We start from the raw sequence: 15,142 nt of genomic DNA, 5'->3' as shown, positions 1-15,142 counted from the left end.
CTGACCTTGACCCCTGTGTCATTCCATCTTACCTGTGCTTCCACCAGACAGTTGCTTACATATCAGCAACTCTGTCCCATCCACAGAGAAACAGAAGTTAGACTTCAGTCTGCAAGCTCATCCCCATTCGATCTAAAAGTTTGATATCCAAGCCACTGCTTTGGGTAATGGTCTAAAAACCAGCAGCCTGGTGAGACACACAGCTCTGTTCAGCCTCTAACAAATGCTTTTGGCCACAGTAGCAGGCTCTCCAAAGAACAAGAAGGAATCAACTGCTGAGCCCTCTCAGGGTTGCAGACACCCCACAAAGCAACTGGGCCCCAGCCTCCGAGACACCTAGACATGAAACGAGACGGATGAGCACACTGCAGAGCTCCTGCGTCTTTTAAATGAACATAATTTTTCAGAGGATACAATGGAGCCTGGAGAAAGAATAAATACGGCACTCTTCAGAGCCAGTGACTATGTAAAAAAACAAACAAACAAACAAAAAAGATATGTGCTAACATTTAGCCAATATATTCCTCACCATTGACTATCTTCCCTGTCCATTCTAAGACATTCATTATCAGATAGCTTTGCCTAAATGCTATCATTCTACCATTTGTTGCAAGAGATGCACTGAAATGCCATCAGCTCTTGTCCATGCTCACGATCAGATAAATGGGTGTGAGAAGCAGTTCTCTGTCTATAGAAAAGCTTTCATTATCATGTACTTTTGCTGGCATTTTTTAAAGGGGAGAGGGAGCTAACATTATTCATACATTAAATCAGAGCCTTAAGTGCAGCGCGAGAGAAGGCTCCCAAACTCGGCTGTGTATCACATCACAACACTGACATCTGTTGGCTATAAGCGTACTGGATCATCTAGTCCTTCCTTTCCCTGCAGCCACAGAACAGCTTCTAAACCAAATCTTTTCAGGGTCCTCAGCCATTTAAGGTATGTTACGTGCTTCATTCCCAATAGATTGCAAACTTGTGTTCGGTTTCTTGTGTTAGCCTTCAACTCTCTCATGACACAAGACTTTGTCATCTTAATTCTTTTCTAAAACCAAGCAGACATGCGTGTATGCAGCATACGCGCTAATCCAAACATAAGCTACACAAATGAGGGAACTGTCCTTTTACTGACACAATTTTGAAATGTATGTCATGAGGAAGATGACACAAACATGTTTATTGACACATCAGCATGTCCCCCCACACGAATGCTTCCTGTTATTCACCATGTTAACTGCTCTTTCCTCCTTTCTTGACCCCATTCTCCACTGTGTTCTTTTCCCCAGGATCCTGCACTCCTCTTTTTCTTCCTCTGCCCACTGAACTATGAGAATCCACAAAGACCCCCTCGCCAGGCCTCCAGGGGCCTTCTAACATGCGGTGTCTAGGGAATCGTATCTAAGCACATGGTTTAATATTGCATACTAGAAGAACACCTTGATCTTTCCTCTTCTTTATCTCCTGAGGTTTCAAAGACTAAGAGTAAGAGGGATTACCTCCAAAGCCCCTTATTTAATGCTGTGATTTCATCAGTATCAATCAGTATCTGTATCAATATCTATAGCTTTACCATAAAAACTGAGCTTTGTCTCCCCTTCTGAACCAACACCCCATTCCAACTCCCCCATATCTACCAAATGCAGCACTATCCTTCCAGCCCCTCAACTGCAGCTGGACATGGTTTCGTGGTGTCGTGGTTGCCTCCTCTCCCTTCTCCCCCACAACATTCCTTACCTCTTCCCGTGGCAGGAGGCCTGACCCCCTCCCACTGCCTCTCACCTAGATAGAGACAACAAGACACTCTTCCTCTTCCACGACACCGATTACCATCTATGTACTGATGACTCCCACATCCCGTCTCCAGCCTAGACCTCTCCCCTAAACTCCAGACCCATGTAATCCACATAGTCCACAATGGATCATCTTCACTTGGCTATCCCCCGGCACCTGAAACTCTACATATCCAAAATCAAATCCCTATTCTTTCCCCTCTCCCCCACAAACTGCTCCCTCTCCTCTGTTCCTTATATCTCTGATCGCTGACTTCGCTATCCAAGCCAAAAACCTTGGGGTCATCCACAGCTTTACCTGTCCCTCAGATAGCAATATCCAATCAATCACAGAAGCTTAATTAATTCACCTGTTGATTCCAGCTCCTGGTTTACTCTTTATTTCATTCATGTCTCACCAACCCAACTATAGCAGACACCACAGTCTAACACTTAAGATGTGTGCTCCTTCCTCCTCTGTAGCATGGAATTGTCACCTATCCAGATGGAAACTATATTTTCTAGCCCCTAGTATCCGGGGATAGGGAAGAGAGCATATGATTAATTGTTGCCCATGGAATATAAGCTGATGTTACTTGTACTACTTAGTATTTACAAAGCAGATATACATTCCCAAGGCTCTTTCCTCATCCACCAGCACAATGGAGTGGACTCTTGGGTCTTGGAAGATGATGGGACCACAACATAGAAGGAACCTAGGACTCTGAATGAGCACTTAGAACGCTGTCTACCAGGGATACTCATATTGGGCTGTGATACCACTTGAAACGAACTTTTGTTGTATCGAGCCACTGAGAGTTCTGGGCTTTATAGGCTGAAAAGTACTCTCTGACACTAACTAGTTCAGGGCCCCATCATTTCTCCCCCACGTTATAGCAGGTGACTCTCAGCTGATCTGCGCCTTGGTCTGCATGCCTCTCTTGCTTAGTACAAGCTCCATGAAGGCAGAGGCTGGCTCTGCTTGTTCAACGTATCCCCATCAGGAGCACAGCACCTGGTATGCAGTAAAACTGACTAGGATCCTTTCTTCCTGATCTCTCCCTAGCCCACACTCTTGGTTTCTATTACCTCATGCCCCTTTCCCTTTTACCCCAACACACACACACACACACACACACACACACACACACACACACATACACACACTCACCAAGGTTCGACTTGAGCCCTCCTTCTAGTCCTCACATCCCATTCCTTCCTACCAAGGCCCTTTCCTCTCAAGTCGCTTATAGCTCAGCTTCTGTGAATTTTTCTGTAACTTCACTGGGAATGATCATGCTAACATTTACCTATCCCATTGCATTATGTACCTTGTCTTAGACCTCCCCGTGCATTTGCAATAAATTCCTCGTGTGTGTGTGGCATGTATTCTGTCCCATATCCTGTGCTACCTTACACACTCCTGGGGGAAGAATTGAGGTTCACTCTTACACACAGAGCTCCTCAGCAAATGCTCGATAAACGCCACCCACTGAATCCAATAATTTGCTTTGTATCATACATACTCTGTGTAGCATCTTCTGGGATGCCTCTGGATCCAAACCTTTTTTTTTTTCCCCCATACTTGAATTAGAGGGATTGTAATAAATCCTACGTAAATTCTACATAAATCTAAAAGGAAACACAGCATTTACAAAGAAAAGCATCTCTCCGTTACCTCCTTTGTGACTATGTAGTTTTCCATAAAGGGGAAATAGATTGTTAGAGAATGAAATAAGCTATTAGGTCCAATGCATAGTTGTCATTAACAACAATTAATAGTAAAAGTTACAATTTAATGTCTATTAAACCAGTGTCTGGCCCACAGTACACACAAGTTGTTTTCTTGCTGTTTCTGAATTTTATCAACTTCTTCTTGAGCTTCCTTTCTTGAGGGAGCCCATAACTGAGGAAGGGAGCTATACCAGAGATACCTGGACAGCTCGCTGGTGAGGCCTTCTAAAAGATGAGGGGCCTAGTGGGCGTGCCAGAACATAGCTCGAGAAGAAGCACCAGGGGTGATCAGCCTCGGAGAAGACTCCTATCTTCATAGGGTGGCTGCTGGGAAGTGACAGGGGAATCCTGGCGACGCGAAGCCCAGTCATCATACAGACACCATTACCACCACCGTAATCCACCCAGTTCATATGCTCCGCTCCTCACACAGTCTACACATCAACGTCGGACATGTGGTCGGTCAAGTGACATGGGTCATCTTATGCACATGGAAGGTGTGCATCTATCATAACTCCCAGTAGGCTAACACAAGGGCCAGCCTAGGACCAAAATCCCTCCAAACTTTTCAGTTTACCGCCCTTCAAAGAGACATAACCTAGCCCTCAAATACAGTTGTTAAAGCTTTCAGGCGTGCCTTACCGTGCATCTGAAAAATCATTTTTCATTTATGAGCTGTACCTTATCACTCTGTGCAGCCACCATATATGTTATGCTGCACAAAAATAATTGATTACTTATGAGTGACAGAGTAATTGGCACTACCCTGGTTATTCAGCTATTTTTATGCATTATAATTACCAGCTTCAGTACACTAGACAGAATTTAATGTTCTTGAAAATTAATATTATTGAAGGACTTAATACAAAAGCATGTAATGTTCTTAAATTAAAAACTTGTCACACACGCTGATAGAGTCTCACATTGTTGGCTATTTATCAACATTTTGTTTTAATCATTTCAAACCTTTTTATCAAGGTACAGAGCCTGGAGCTCGTGTCAGTTCAGTACAACTGAATTCTAGTAGCTCACAGTCTGAATTAAAGTTGGCAATAACAATGTTATATGTCTAATGTTGTATCGAAGACCCAGAATCTGTTGCCTACCGACCTGTATTACAGCTATGAGTTCCTTGAAAGCAAAAAAAACAAAAACAAAAACAAAAAAAAAACAAGTCACTTATATATGATTCTAATAAGTGGCTGGTGTGCTGAGGCTGCGTGAAATATATTAAATAAGCAGAATAATATACAACAATGATGCTGTGAACTCACTAGAAGACATTCCGTCTTCCACACCGGGGCTAGCTGTGATTGAGGAGACAGACGCGGCCAAGAGAAAAGATGTGGTTTGTGAAGCTGGGTGGGCCTCTAACCTAATGTCATCCTACCCAGGGTGAGGGTACCAAGATGGGCTATCTTTCATTTTTTTGATTGTATAAAGGGAACACACACACACCCTTTAAAATGACTTAATCCCAGTCTCTCAAAATGCTGATTACTTCATGAAACCTGCTTTTCTCTTCAGTGCTGTGATAAATTTCTATGTTTACTCCAGTCTCCTCCTTTCCTCTTTTAATCTGTTTCTCTTTGTATTTTAACAGCACAAGAATTTTTACATGTTCAACTGAGTGTCATTCATCTAGGCGGGTCTTCTGCACCCCGCCACAGTCCCCCTCACTCCATATGAACTGCCATCTCCATATGGCTTTCCTGACTGTTCGTCTCTCTCCTGAATTCATTTTCCCTCATCCTTCCTTCCCAATCCCGGCGCTCCTTTTTCTCTTCCTCAGCAGAGAAAGAGAGAGAGAGAGAGAGAGAGAGAGAGAATGAGCAGGGGAGGGGCAGAGGGAGAGGGAGACACAGAACCCAAAGCAGGCTCCAGGCTCTGAGCTGTCAGCACAGAGCCTTACGCGAGGCTCAAACCGACAAACCATGAGATCATGACCTGAGCTGAAGTCGGAAGCTTAACTGACTGAGCCACCCAGGCGCCCCTAAATACTTAATTCTTTAGTGCTTACATAGTACTTTCTAATATTAAAGTTATGTTTTACTCCTATGGCTCAATGAATTGCCTTTTTTTTTTTTCTGTTAGAAGTCCCTTAACAGAAAATTATTTCCCATCCCCAGCATAGTGGCTTAACAGATAGGAATCAAAGAATCATAGAACATTTTACCATGATTAGTTTCAAGAAAATTAAAGTTAGAAAAGACACGGCTAGAATCAATTTTAAATTTGAAGCCAAAATTCTAATATTTCTTCACAATCACATTAATAGATTAACATAATTTCAAGTAATGGACTATATGGCTTTAATACACGTCAGTTTAATAATCAAATTGTTATCTGCCAACTTGATTAACTCCCATAAACTTGCATCAAAAATGCTTATTACCTCGGGGCGCCTGGGTAGCTCAGTCAGTTAAGCGTCTGACTTCGGCTCAGGTCATGATCTCATGGTTTGTGAGTTTGAGCCCCGCGTCGGGCTCTGTGCTGACAGAGCCTGGAGCCTGCTTCAGATTCTATGTCTCCCTCTCTCTCTCTGCCCCTCCCCTGCTCATCCTCTGTCTCTCTCTCTCAAAAATAAATAAACATTAAAAAAGAATTTTTTTAAAAAATGCTTATTACCTCATACTATGTATAAAAAAACAAAATGAATTATAAACCTAAGGTTTTAGTTCTTACTATAAGAACTAAAAGTACATATTTCACTTCGAGGGAAATACAGGCGTAAATCTTTGTGACCTTGGATTAGGAAATGGCTTCTTAGATACAACACAAAAAGCACAAGTGATACAAGAAAAAATAGATAGGGGCACCTGGGTGGCTCAGTAGGTTGAGCGTCCGACTTTGGCTCGGGTCACGATCTCAGGGTTGGTGGGTTCGAGCCCTGCGTCACGCTCTGCGCTGACAGCTCGGAGCCTGGTGCCTGCTTCAGATTCTGTCTCCCTCTCTCTCTGCCCTCCCCGACTTGTGCTCTGTCTCTCTCTGTCTCTTAAAAATGAATAAAAGTTAAAAAAAATTTTAAGAAAAAACAGATAAATTGTAATTCATCGATATTAAAAACTTTGTGCCTTGTAGGACACCATCAAGAAAGCAAAAAGACAACCCACAGAATGGGTGAAATATTTGCAAATTATATCTGATAAGGGTCTACTATCCAGAATATATAAAGAACTCAACACAATTAAAAATGGGCAAACGATGTGAACAGCTATTTCTCCAAAGATGATACAAAGATGGCCAATAAGCACATTAAAAGACGTTCAACATCATTAGTCATTAAGGAAATACAAACCAAAAACCATTATGAGATACCACTTCACACCCACTAGGTTGGCTATAATCAAAAAGATAGATAATAGGGGCGCCTGGGTGGCGCAGTCGGTTAAGCGTCCGTCCGACTTCAGCCAGGTCACGATCTCGCGGTCCGTGAGTTCGAGCCCCGCGTCAGGCTCTGGGCTGATGGCTCAGAGCCTGGAGCCTGTTTCCGATTCTGTGTCTCCCTCTCTCTCTGCCCCTCCGCCGTTCATGCTCTGTCTCTCTCTGTCCCAAAAATAAATAAACGTTGAAAAAAAAAAATAAAAAAAAAAAAGATAGATAATAACGAGTATGGGCAAGACGCGGAAAAACCGAAGCCCTCAGTGTTGGTGGGAATGTAAAATAGTGCAGCCACTTTCTTTTTTTTTTTTTTAATGTTTATTTATTTTTGAGAGAGAGAGAGAGAGAGACAGAGCATGAACGGGGGAGGGGCAGAGAGAAAGGGAGACACAGAATCGGAAGCAGGCTCCAGGCTCTGAGCTGTCAGCACAGAGCCCAACGTGGGGCTCCAACTCACGGACCGTGAGATCGTGACCTGAGCCGAAGTCGGACGCTTAACCGACTGAGCCACCCAGGCGCCCCGTGCAGCCACTTTCGAAAACAGTTTAGCAGCTCCTCAACAAGTTAAACGTGAGAGTTACCGATGACCCAGGAATTCCACTCCTAGAATACCCCCAAAACATGAAAACATACATCCACACAAAAACTCATACGTGAATGTTCATAGCAGTATTATTCACGATAACCAAAAAAAAAAAAAAAAAAAAAAGGAATAACCCAAATGTCCACTGATTGAAAAATGAATAAACAAAATGTAGTATATTCATACAATGGAATATTATTCAGCCATTAAAAGGCAACTAATTCATACTACAACCTGGAAGAACCTCGAAAATATCATGCCAAGTGAAAGAAGCCAGACACAAAAGGCCACATACTGAATTATTCCATTTAGTTAAAATGTACAGACAGGCAAATCCATCGAGACAGAGAGCAGATCAGTGATTGCCAGTGGTTGGTAATGGCTCCACAACTCTGTGAATCTACTAAAAACCACTGAATCGTCTATTTTTAAAGGCTGAACATTATGACATGTAAATTATATCTCAACAAGCTGCTATTTCTTTCTAAGTGCTTATTGATAGAATGTGCTCTGTGTTCTGATCTGTGAAGAAGTTTGCAGAGATGGGGAAGAGGAAGTGTCTAAGACCTAAAAGGGATAGAATTCCATTCCAGAACACCAGGTTCTTCACCTGGCCTTCCCCTTTTTTTTTATTTCTTCACTTAGCTAATTCAGAAAATCAGCCATTTGTTGATGTTACTTGAGCTAAATTAACTTCTCCTGACTTCAGTTTTCTTTTCTAAGGTAGTCACCCAGAGTTAGAACCTGGACGTTAAGAGCACACACACGGGAGTCAGAGCAGTTCCTCTTTTCCTCCCAGCCCTACCAGATGGCAGACTTTGGTCGTGTTTTTTAACCTTGCCAGGCCTCATTGATCCTCACTGTAAAATGGGGATAATTCATACTCACCCCACAGATTGCAGAGAGTGAAACATACATCGATTGGGATCGCTGACAGGGACTAAGTACTCTGCAGCCGTGGCTATTATTGGTTCAAAGGCTCATTCCAGTTCTTTTTGTTTGTTTGTTTTTTGAGAGAGAGAGAGAGAGAGAGAGAGAGAGAGAACGAGAGAGGGGGTGCAAGTGAACCAGGAGCAGAGAGAGAGAGAGAGAAAGAGAGAGTGAGAGAGAAGCAGGGCTCACCCAAAGTGGGGCTTGGTTTACTGCAAGCAGGGCTCGGGCTCACTCGGAGGGGAGCTTGAGCTCGCCCCATGTGGGACTCGAACGAGAACAGTGACAAACTGTGAAATCGTGACCTGAGCGGAAGTCAGATGCTTAACGACGGAGCCTTCCAGGTGCTCCAGCTCTTTTTTTCTTCTTAAGTTCATTTATTTTTGAGAGAGAGAGAAAGTGTGAGGGAGGGAGGAAGAGGGGGAGAGGGACAGGGAGTGGGGAGAGGGAGAGAGAATCCCAAACAGGCTCCACACTGCACAGAGCCCGATGCAGGGCTTGAACCTACAAACCTTGAGATCATGACCTGAGCCACAGTCAGATACTTAACTGACTGAGCCACCCACACGCCCCTCATTCCAGTTCTAAAAGTCTCTGAGATAGCAATAGAATTACAATTTAAGTAGTATATATAATAAAAATAGTAACACCACTTCAAATAGTTGAGAAGGTTTTCATAATTCAGTGAAGTCTGAGGCAAAAAGGAGGGACTATATAGGAAAAGTGGTTTGTTTCGTCAATAGAACTTGTCCTTTTTAGCAGGCATAATTATAAACTGTAGTTCTAAAGAACTAATCAAGTGAAAACTAAATGAGGAGGAAAATAGTGACAAAGACAGAATTATGACTTAAATTGACTTGGCATAAAGGTTAAAATTATAAGAAAAAGCTGAAGTCCTCTTGTCATTCTGTCCAAATACTGCCATGACAACAGTGTGTACTCGATGCTTCTTTCCATCTTTTGCCAGTTGCCTGATGGCTCAGATAAAGTAGAATTTCCATAGTCCGGCTAGATACTGGGCCATGACTTTCTAATCAGACTGAAGATTGCTCTGGCGGGTCACCCAATCGATGGATGTACAAGTTTAAGTCTTATGTTAAGCCATGGTGACACTGTTCTCTCTGTCCCTTATGTTCTGAGTCAGAGAGAAGATGCTTAGATGATGGCATGGGGTTTTTTCCTACTAATTTGGATGCCTGGGTGCTTGAGATGCTATTAGATTGTCAAGCAAGCATTATTGCCATCATTGGCAAAATGACAAAATTACAGGGATGTCTCCACTGACTGCTTTGATGGACTGACTTCTAGCTCTCAAGGTGTCTTCCCTTTGCCTCAAGCAGTAATTTATCTAAAAGTTAATTACCAACCATTAGCTCCCCTACTGAGCTAGCCCCAGCAGTCTGAGAGTGAAGAAAGGGGGAAATCCTGTAAACTATCCTTAGTGCAGCCACTGATTTTTCTCGAAAAAAGAAAGAGAAGCAATACTAAAGGACAGTACCAACAACAACAAACTCCTGCAAGAAAAATCCCTTAGACCTGGCTGCAAGATAACATGGTCTCATTTCATTTTTGAAGGAATATGTGCTACACTAAGAAACAGCAGCCTGTTGATTAAATCTAGAGCCATTCAAATCCCTCCAAGCCTGTGAACGTATCATAGAATAAAAAACATCCTGATGTTCATAGGTCAGCCCATCTGCGGTACATTTGCCAACATGGGAGAGGGGGAGGGCAGATACACACTTGAGATAATCCCTTTAAAACATATCAGGGCTTCTACAGCAAGCTGTCCTCCGCCTTCAAAGGTGCCCACGGGGAAAATGACAATCCATGAATACAAATCACAATTTTGAATCATAATTTTGAATAAGTGAAAATGATACCATCCAACCAATTATTCCATAGCACCAGCAACTGTTCACTTATGCAGGCCTCATCAAAACAGGTGACACGCACAATGACATTTAGAATAATGTTATTGCTCTTGATCTTGTTTTGCCATTTGTGAGACTCCACAAATAATGCAACCTACCATGGGTTACCACTTTATCAAATTGGAATATTGCGTTTAAGTCCGTGGGCTTTGTGATATAGACTCTTAGTAGATAAACTGATTCCGAAAAAGGCACCTGAGTGGCTCAGTCAGTTAAGTGTCTGACTTCGGCTCAGGTCATGATCCCACGATTCATGGGTTCAAGCCCCAAGCTGGGTGGGCTCTGCACTGACAGCTCAGAGCCTGGAGCCTGCTTCAGATTCTGTGTCTCCCTCTCTCTCTCCCCCTCCCCCACTCGTGAGCATGTGCAAGCTCTCTCAAAAATAAATAAATATTTTAAAAGAAAAGAAAAGGGAACCAAAACAAATTCTAGAACATTTAAGGTATATTAAAATAAAAATATTTGGCATTCAAATAGACCTACCACAAAACCTGTGTATTTGCATATTCGTTTTGAAAGGGAACGAACTCCAGAGCCAGATGAACTGGGTTTGAACTCTGGTTCTGCTAAGCTGCATGACCCTGGGCAGTTTAACTTCTCTGTGACTCAGTTAACTTATTAGTAAAGTGGAAATAGAAATAGTACCTATCTCACAGGCTTGTAAGGCAAATCAAATGAGTTAACATGAGTAAAATACTTAACGGCAACGTCTGGTGCAGGGGACGTAAGTACTACATAGGAGTCCATTGTCATTATGTCTACGGTACCAGAGGTGAGGGGTCCAGGAGGGCGCTATTTTAGCATGAAAAACACAAGTGAGCCCCCTGGCTTGGTACTTCTGGATGCTTGGGCCCCCAAATCCAACCTGGTGATCTGAACCAATGAATAAGCCCTTCTATTAGCAATGTAAGGAAGCACCATGAGTTCTCTTTTGTCCAGATCCCTTCAATTCCTGAACATCCAAGCGATGGGAAAGACCATGATCTGGATCAGCAAACCTTAATCAACTAAGAGATGCCATGACAAGACCCTCCATGATTACCACATTGCAGAAAATTGTGATGCTACTGTATCTACCCATAATAACACTTATAAAGCAGTTTTGCCAAGTCAGAAAGCACTTCCTGATCCAATCATTATTATGAGCATTTGTTATCCCTAAACTACAGGGCTACAGACCTAGAAGAATATCAAGTTGACCTTGCATCAGCTATATCCTAGAAATAGTCTCTCTTTTTTTTTTTAAACTAAATATCCTCGATACGCGTATTCTTACTTACAACTTGGCTTTGGGTTGTTTGTTTTTTTTTTTTTTTTTTTTTTTTCCAGTTCATTGTGTCCTCTTTTTCTGCTTCTTACCCAGCCCCTCAGAGGGTTCTTCTCAGCTCACCACACAGGTTGACTACCCTCTGAACGTAGAACCCCAAAGTCAAATATCCAGACCTGGCAAGCACTGAACTAGGAGTTCCCAACATTTTCGCCTCCTTTTATTTTCTTTCCCCAAAAGAAATGTTTTAGGAGACTTTATCTACTGAAATGCAATCACTGGCTCTCCATGCACTTGTTGAAGGATCTCTGAGTTGTTTCCAATGTTTAGCTATTACAAATAAAGCTGTTATGAACATTTGTGAACAGCTTTTTGTGTGAACATAAGTTTTCATTTCTCTGGGATAAATGTTCAAGAGTGCAACTGCGTGGGTATATGGTAGATGCATGTTTCATTTTATAAGAAATTTCCAAACTGTCTTCCGGGGTGGCTGTACCATTTTACATTCCCACACACAACATATGAGTGATCCATTTGCTCCACACCCTCACCAGCATTTGGTGGCATCGTCATTTTTCATTATAGCCAATTCTGATAGGCATATACCTCATTGTGGTTTGAATTTGCATATCTCCAGTGACTAGTGATGTTGAACATGTTGTCATGTGCTTATGTGCCATCTGTATATCCTCTTCAGTGAAATGTCTGTCCATGTCTTCTGCCCATTTTCTAATTGCACTGTTTGGTTTTTACTATTGGGTCTCGACAATTCTTTATCTATTCTAGATGCTGATAGTCTTCTGTCAAATATTTGGTTGCAAATATTTTCTCTCAGTCTGTAGCTTATCTTTTCAACTTCTTCACATAGTCTTTCACAAAGCAAGCGTGTTTCATTTAGTGAGGTCCAATTTGTCAAGTTTTCTTTCCATGATTCATGCCTTATGTGTCAAGCTTGACAACCCTGCAGCAGGAGTCGGGACACTAGGACTAAGGTGACGCCAGCTCGCCCGGGTTTATCCAGGACTTTCTTGGGTTTAGCACCAAAAGTCCCACATCCTAGGAAACCCCTCAGTCTTGGACAAACTGGGAGAGTTGGTCACTCAAACAAGAGCCGATGGAGTCCTGCCCCTCTTTTGCACCGACACAGCCTCAGCTGAGAGTGGAGGGACCAGTGCCAGAGAGACACCCATCCTGGGCCTGAGAATCAAGACATCATCACTGACGCATGAGTAGCTGTGATGCCACAAGGTTCTGAAGGGCACACATGGTAACCTTGCCATTTCCTCTCTCACGACGATGGGCAAGATTTTTCAGAAAAGGCAGGCTGGCAGGGAAAGAGAGGTCCCCTTACCTTACACGGCCATCCCACTGTCCTCCCCTCGCTTTGGAGCCTGTACTTGAGGTGGCTCCCACCCACATCCTTCTGGTTCATCCAGTTCAACACTTTGGGCCAAGGATGCCCAGTCCTGGGCACACTAGATTTCCCCCGAAAAGCACTTCAAAAATGCGGATGACTGAGCCCCGTCCCAGACCAGTTAAATGTGCTTCTCTCCAAGTGGGAGTGGGGCTCAGTCAATATTAGCCACAAAAACTCCCGAAGTGATTCCAGTGTGCAGCTGGGGTGAGACCCTTTGCTGCAGGCTCCAGGGGTGTGAACTGCTTGTGGACATGGATGAGAGCACCCACAGCACCCAGCAAAATGCCTGCATATAGCAGGCATCCAATATACATTCCGTAAGTTTTTTAAATGAGGAAATAATATAGAAGTGATCAAAGACTGGGTCCAAATATCATTTACTTTGTCTCTCCTGCTTGTAACTGAAGGACCAAATGAGTTGCAAGGTAAACTGTAGGATAAGCCTCCCTAAAACTAGACTGTCTCCAAGCCTTTCCCAATCTCCCAAAAAGTTGAAAAGTCAAGAAATCCCTGACTGCCCCAATGGGCATTTTTACAGATGGATAATTAGGCTGTGTCAGTGTCACCAGGAAGTTGTTAGAAATGCAGATTTTCAGGCCCCATCCCAGAGTAACAGAAACACAGTGTGCTTTTTAACAAGACCCCAGGTCATTCGCCGCAGCTCCTTAAAGTCTGAGAAGCACCCACCAGGCTGAGAAGTCCCTGTGGGAGAGAACCAGCTGGCTGCACTCGGCCCCTGGGAGAGCATATGAAGGGAAGAGACCCTCAGAAGAGGTTGAGGGAAGGGGTGGAGCCACACCCGGAGGCCAAATCTCAGAGCTTTTTGACTTTTACAAAACCCCCAAAGCATCTAAGGACTTGAATCCTTAACTCACCAAGTCTAAACCTTGAGCAGGTAAACTGACACAGCAGAGAACTACCTGTAGATACTGAACAGTGTACTTGTTTATGGATCGGAGTGAATTTAGGGCTGTGATCAGTTACTAAGTACCATCCTGAGATGGATCAAAGAATGTGGTCCTGTCCATGAATTACCCTGCTGAGAGGCAAGCTCTTTAAGGTTTGCTCAGGGAGGCAGGGTGGGTGGGCCTCCTCGCTCCCTCCCCCACGTGGCCAGAGTTTTATAATTCCCACGTGACGTCCACTGTGCTGGGCAATCCCCCCACACACACACACACTCACCAAGATCCCTTAGAAACCCTCTCTAATAATTCCCCAACTAGAAGTTGGTCAGCCTACGGGCATCCTACCAGCGTTTTACAGTGGGAAGCCATTATTTTCATCATTTGCTTCATCCTGAAAGCAGCCCGCTGTGGGGTTTGCAGATGGAAAGAGGTGCCTGTCTTTTCTTTTGTATAGTAGGACGACTCACACCTGTGAGGACATAATTTATTTTTTTGCAAATTCTAGATAACTTTATGCAATTTCCCCCAGATTCTAGTATCACCTCTGTGTCCTTCCCTGCGGAGAGGATAGCTGAAGCTCACAGAGAACAGCCCACAAATCAGGGTGAACATCAAGGGAAAAGCTAAAGCCTCAATTCCAGGCGAAGCACCTCTCTGCCTACAGTGTCACCTGACCGTAGCTTCACACACACAAGAAGCACAGAATGGGTGCTCTCGGCCAGAGATTGTGTTGAAGTAATTATGCTCTGCCCTCGATGAAATTGCTTAAACTGCTTTCTGCTTTACAACATCATACACAGAAAACAATTTTCATGCCCGCACCGTGGCCTGAGGCAGATTTTGCATTCTGCATCAGGAGGAAATTGATTAATGTGAATGTTTTAGCTGTGGTTGTTGTTTGTGTATAAACTTTTGTTAAAACAAGTACGGCAGAATAAATGACCTTTATGTAGACACCTATTAAGGCGCTAAAAGGCTTGGCTACATTCATCTGAGACGCGTACACATAACGAGTGGAACAATGAGGGGATCAGCAGCTGCAAGGGGTTGAATTGAATTCTTCAACAATAGAAAAGGTTTTCAGACCCAAATACCAGCAATCAAAGAGAATTTTTGCAGATAATCCGAGAGAAAGAAAATAATAAAATAAAAAAAAAAAAAATGCTAGCCAACTTTGCACCAGTTAGCATAAGGTTGCCATCTGAAACATGTCAGCTTAAGA

The 15,142-nt window shown here is 43.2% G+C and overlaps 1 long non-coding RNA gene across 1 annotated transcript in view; it reads right to left on the bottom strand.

Moving 5' to 3' along the window:
- LOC121028389 (uncharacterized) overlaps positions 1-15,142 on the bottom strand; it is a 59,655-nt gene that overhangs the window by 15,821 nt on the left and 28,692 nt on the right. The gene's annotated exons all lie outside the window — the stretch shown is intronic.

Source organism: Herpailurus yagouaroundi, unplaced genomic scaffold (assembly GCF_014898765.1).
Source record: "Herpailurus yagouaroundi ecotype Mexico unplaced genomic scaffold, PumYag 100, whole genome shotgun sequence".
In the NCBI taxonomy this organism is placed as follows: Eukaryota; Metazoa; Chordata; class Mammalia; order Carnivora; family Felidae; genus Herpailurus; species Herpailurus yagouaroundi.
This window is presented reverse-complemented; position numbering and strand designations above follow the sequence as displayed.